Source organism: Poecilia latipinna, unplaced genomic scaffold, assembly GCF_001443285.1.
Source record: "Poecilia latipinna isolate Pla-1442-1.1 unplaced genomic scaffold, P_latipinna-1.0 Scaffold52, whole genome shotgun sequence".
Taxonomy (NCBI): domain Eukaryota; kingdom Metazoa; phylum Chordata; class Actinopteri; order Cyprinodontiformes; family Poeciliidae; genus Poecilia; species Poecilia latipinna.
The window spans coordinates 651,734-657,099 of record NW_015112668.1 but is presented as its reverse complement, the minus strand read 5'-3'; the positions used below and the strand labels follow the sequence as shown (position 1 = coordinate 657,099).

The 5,366-nt window shown below is 38.1% G+C and overlaps 1 long non-coding RNA gene across 4 annotated transcripts; it reads left to right on the top strand.

The window, feature by feature from the left end:
* The first annotated feature begins 2,635 nt into the window (after positions 1-2,635).
* Positions 2,636-5,366, top strand: LOC106959428 (uncharacterized). 4 transcript variants are annotated; one of them, XR_001427349.1, is made up of 3 exons: positions 2,636-4,087; positions 4,402-4,757; positions 5,339-5,366. It is a non-coding gene; the product is annotated as an uncharacterized LOC106959428 (long non-coding RNA). The 4 variants fall into 4 exon arrangements; XR_001427345.1 differs by lacking the exon at positions 5,339-5,366 and having other exon boundaries at positions 2,636-2,972; positions 3,134-4,087; positions 4,402-4,722; XR_001427352.1 differs by lacking the exon at positions 5,339-5,366 and having other exon boundaries at positions 2,636-3,188; positions 3,994-4,087; positions 4,402-4,722.

The window sequence follows — 5,366 nt, the reverse complement described above, 5'->3', positions numbered from 1 at the left end:
TAATCAATGCTTTACTAGAATCTACATGTGATGCATGTGGCCAGAGTCAGCGTAAAGTCCTGACTGAATGAAAATCATTATGAACTATTTCCCACCCAGCATGCCTGGGTGGGCCCCACTTGGGTTTGTTGTGGGCTACATGGGTTATGAGTGGGCATGGATTTTATATGGGCTAACTGTATGGGACCAATATGGTCACCGAAAATGGGTCCCATATGGGCTGGCCCATTTGGGCTAAATGTATGGGCCCCATTCAGCAGTGATGTGGGCTAACTGTGAATGGGGCAGAAATGGGCAACACTATGTGGGGCCCATGTGGTTTCAGTATCTTGGGCCCAACATGGGAAGCCCATGTGTGCTGACCACATTGAACCCACATGTGATGAGCATGGGCTAAACATACATGAGTTGGACCTGGGCATGGGTCAGTAGGCCCCATTCCTTTTTATGTGGGCTAACTGGGGATGGGATAGAAATGGGCAACACTAAGTGGGGCCCATGCAGTTTCATTATCAAGGGCCCAACAAGGGAAACCCATGTGGGCTGACCACATTGAACCCACATGAGGTAAGCATGGGCTAAATATACATGGGTTGGACCTGGGCATGGGTATTTAGGCCCTTGTCCTTTTTGATGTGAGGTAATGGAAAAAAAAAAATATTTAAATTCTGATTAGACAATGTGGTTACCTTGTCACTTTCAAACTTTTCACAATATGCCAAAGGAAAAGCTCCAACAACAAGATTATAATAACTTGGGACAAAATTTACCTGGGATGTCACATTGATGGCCTTTAGCTAAGGAAATTGTTACTCAGCTGGCCTGTATTGGAGTTGATAAAAGGTTAATTGTAGAATCAATTGTACAAGCTCTTCTTTCTACAAAATGAAAAGTTCTCCTTGGATGGTGATCTCGTCTTGGAGGTCATAAAGGGGTATTGTATTTGGACATAAAACATGCTCACTACATGATTTCTGTGTCTGGCTCATTTACTAACACCAACATGACACTAGGCTTCCAGAAGACTAGAATACTGCCATTAAAAATGATGCTAATGCTTTATTTTTTAAAACAGTTCAGCATTGTTCTAGCTACACTTTGAACCTCTAACACTTTTTTCTTTTTATTACTTTAGAACAGTCCAGTCCAGTCTGGATGTCTTCTAACATTTTTCCCAGCCAGCATGTATGGGTGGGCCCCATTTGGGTTTATGGGTTATTTTGGGTTTACATGGGTTATGAGTGGGCATGGGTTTTATCTGGGCTAACTGACAATATGGGACCGATACGGTAACCGAAAATGGGACCGATATGGGCTGGCCCATGTGGGCTAAATGTATGGGCCCCATTCAGCTGCAATGTGGGCTAACTGTGAATGGGGCAGAAATGGGAAACACTATGTGTGGGGCCCATATAGTTTCAGTATCATGGGCCCAACATAGGAAGCCCATGTGGGCTGACCTCATTGAACCCACATGAGGTAAGCATGGGCTGACCGTACATGGGTTGGACCTGGGCATGCGTATGTAGGCCCCATTCCTTTTTTATGTGGGCTAACTGGGGATGGGGCAGAAATGGGCAACACTATGTGGGGCCCATGTAGTTTCAGTATCATGGGCCCAACATGGGAAGCCCATGTGGGCTGACCTCATTGAACCCACATGAGGTAAGCATGGGCTGACCGTACATGGGTTGGACCTGGGCATGGTATGTAGGCACCATACCGTTTTTATGTAGGGTAATGGGAAAAAATTGTTAAAATCTGATTAGACAATGTGGTTACCCTGTCACTTTCAAATTTTTCACTATGTCAAAAGCAAAAGCTGCAAGAGCAAGATTATAAAAACTTTGAAAAAAATTACCAGAGATGTCAGATTGATGGCCTTTAGCTAAGGAAACTGTTACTCAGCTGGCCTGTATTGGAGTTGATAAAAGGTACATTGTTGAAGCAATTGTATAAGCTTTTCTTTCTACAAATTGAAAAGCTCTCCTTGGATGGTGACCTTGTCTTGGAGGTCATAAAGACGTATTGTATTTGAACCCAACATGCTCACTACATGATTTCTGTGTCTGGCTCATTTACTAACGCCAACATAACACTAGGCTTCCAGAAGACCAAAATATGCTTCAATGCTTTATTTTTTAAACCAGTTCAGTATTGTTCAAGCTACACTTTGAAGTCCTAGCATTTTTCTTTTTATTATTTTACACTAGAACAGTCCAGATGTCCTAACATTTTTGTGACATTATCTGTTTTAAATATGCATAATCTTCTGCTGCTCACTCAAAATAGGTAATGGTTCAGAGTGGACTTTTGTCCTTGCTTCTTTTTTTAAATTTAATTTAATTTTATTTTATTATCAATAGGATGTTCAGACATCCAAAGTGTTCATTGCAGCTTTTTCACAGAGGGACTTAATTCTTATTTGGAGAAATAGTTCAGATCAGATCATTGTGAAAAATATTACAAAATGTTTAGAAAATGAATTCATACAAAACTCAAGTGAGAAAGACAAGAGTAAAATTTTTAGCATCTGTTTTTTCATCTGTAAACATTTTCCAAGTTGTCAGCATACATAAAATAAAAAAAACTTAACATTTCTATCTATTAATGATTATTTTTATATCTGAATCTTTTTTCAATAACCTTTTTGTTCATTTTTTCTCTGGCACCGTTGCCAATAAAGGTTGGTGAATTGAAGAGACACTTTACACCTCCACTAAAGAAAATAGTTCCAAAGCACATTTGAATAAGGACGACTATATTTATTTATTTTCATTGAGAACATTTGTGAGTGCTACATCGGTTTTACATTTGTTAAACCGATGTAGCATCTCAAAATTAATCTTGTGTTTCTTGGAAAACGTACAATTGTTAACTGCGGATGGATATGCGGTTTCAAAATCAAACGTAGTCTCATCAGTCCGTTGGCGTGAAGTCTGCAGGTTGGCTGGCCTTCTACTAAAGAAGCTGTAAGTACACCTCTGTTTTGTCTGCATTGTATCAAATTTTAGGGAGAGATTTTAAATCGCTAGTTAAAAAATGTGCTGCTCGTAATGGTTCGGATGACCGGAGTACCCCAAAAATGACCTAATTAGTTGTTTCTTCTTTTTTGTTTTTGTTTTTCTTTTAGGTGATTTTTTTTATATTGTTAAAACACACACAATAAGTCATCTGCCATTATTGAGGTAAGAATATTTGGATGCAGAGCGATTTCAAACTGTTCTGGGCCAGATCATTTTCAAATACGCTGCGGCGCCATTCACCGGTAAATTTGAGCGCCAACGCGGCAGAATAAAATCGGTTCACTAATGACGTTGCTAGCGGAGGTTGCTTTTAAAGTACCTTGACACGATAAAACCACTTACATTATTTATAAAGAGTAACTACTTCGCTTTCATTCTGTGTACATGGGTTTTTATCAATCTTTCTCGCAGCCAATTAAGCCAGCATGCATAGCTGGGATCCATTAATTGTGCATTTTTAATTATTATTATTATTTTTTTTTTTTTTCATGAAACTGCATTGAATCGTATCGTTGTGGGCTAGATAGGTAATGATGAATGGGCATGGGTTTTGTCTGGGCTAACTACACGAGGCCCATATGTTTAACCTGAAATGGGACCTATATTGTCAGCCCATTTGGGCAAATGTATAGACTCTATTCAGCATTATTGTGGGCTAACTGAGAATGGGACAGAAATGGGCAACACGAAATGGGGCCCATGTGGTTTCAGTATATTTGGCATAAAAACTTTTTTCTAAATGGAATGAAGGCATAGTAGTAAATATTTTAAAATCATGTTTCATTGTGTAAGTGACATTTTAAAGCGTTTTATTCTGTCATAGTTTGACTGCAAAAAAACAAACTAACTGTAGTTAACAAGTATTCAGTCTGGTGTTTAGGTCTCAACTAGCCATTTGTTTGGTCAATGAAAATGGGAGCTTTAGATTTACCAATGTTTTAATACTTTTTTTTTAAAAATTCTAAAGAGTACTATGGAGAAGCGCGACAAAGGCTTGCAAGGGCAGAAGCAACATCGGATCTTCAAACAGATAATGATATTCCAGAAAAGCGACATAGAAGGTAATGTGGAACAGGGACTTATGTAACACACAACTCTAGATCTTCTGTCTCCCTAGTTGTCATTTGAGCTGCTCTCAGGTCTTTTACCCATTTGGTTCTCCTTGCTTTACTCTTTCCTCCTAATCCTTCAAAATTTATTGTGACTTAAATTGATACATACATTAACAATTAGCATTTTGTCCATGTATAAAAGTAAGCATATAAGCTACTTTTGATTTGTTATTGTGAAAGAATAACAAATCAATTAATAAAAACTAAATGTATCATGTGTCCTGATTTTAAAATGTTGTCTTGTAATTGTCATTATACTTAAGGTTGTCATGGTTGCAGAAATTGGAGAAGGGTCCTTAGATGATGCAGTACAACAAGCTGTGCGATTCCTCATGTCCCCTGAATTGGCCCTCCAGTTCAACCTGTTTGGCCGACATAGGAAACAAGTTCCGGGACCTGCGTCTCTGATGTTTTGTATGGTAAAGATCAGTTTTTATATTCACTTTTTTTCTTGAACATTTGTTAATTTTGGTTGTCTTATGCCTTTTGTTCATTTTTAGTAATCTTTTTTTTTTTTTAAGATTAAAAACTGAGACTTCAATTTTTGGTTTAATTCACATAGTATTCTTTCACTGTGCTCTCAAGAACTTAAAGATTTGATTGCTGACAAAATTTGAAGGTAATATTGTTTGCATTTCAAACAGTATTAACAAAATATACAAGACCATGATAGAACCTTTATGTCAGTAGTTGATTTATATACATTAATATATTTTAAATTTACAATAAGAATATAGTGTGTGTACTAGGGATGCTCCGATCAGGTTTTTTGCTTCCAATTCTGATACCGATCACCCATGGGGCCCATCTCTGCCGATCATCTGGATTGGCTTTTATTTTTTCACTTTAGGTATAAATGATAACATGTTATCTGGCAAAATTAAAAAGTCTGCGCAGTGTGACGGAAAGAGTAGATCAGCTGCACATGCAGGCTGCGAATGAGATACAGGTGATCTGCAACAAGAGGCCGTGATCAGCGATCACCAATCAAACACATTTTCACGGAAATTAACCGATTATGATTGCTGATCGATCTGCACACCTCTGTACATAATAATAATGACTCGAGAGTGCTTTGATTTTGGCAGATCCCTGCAAGCATTTCTGCCCCTTGAAGGGGAAGAGATGCACATTTCATTAATGTTACATTGTACTAAAAGTAAAACACTAATGCAATTTCTACCTTTGCTTGTTTTTTAGGGGCACTTACAAGAAATGGATCCATCCA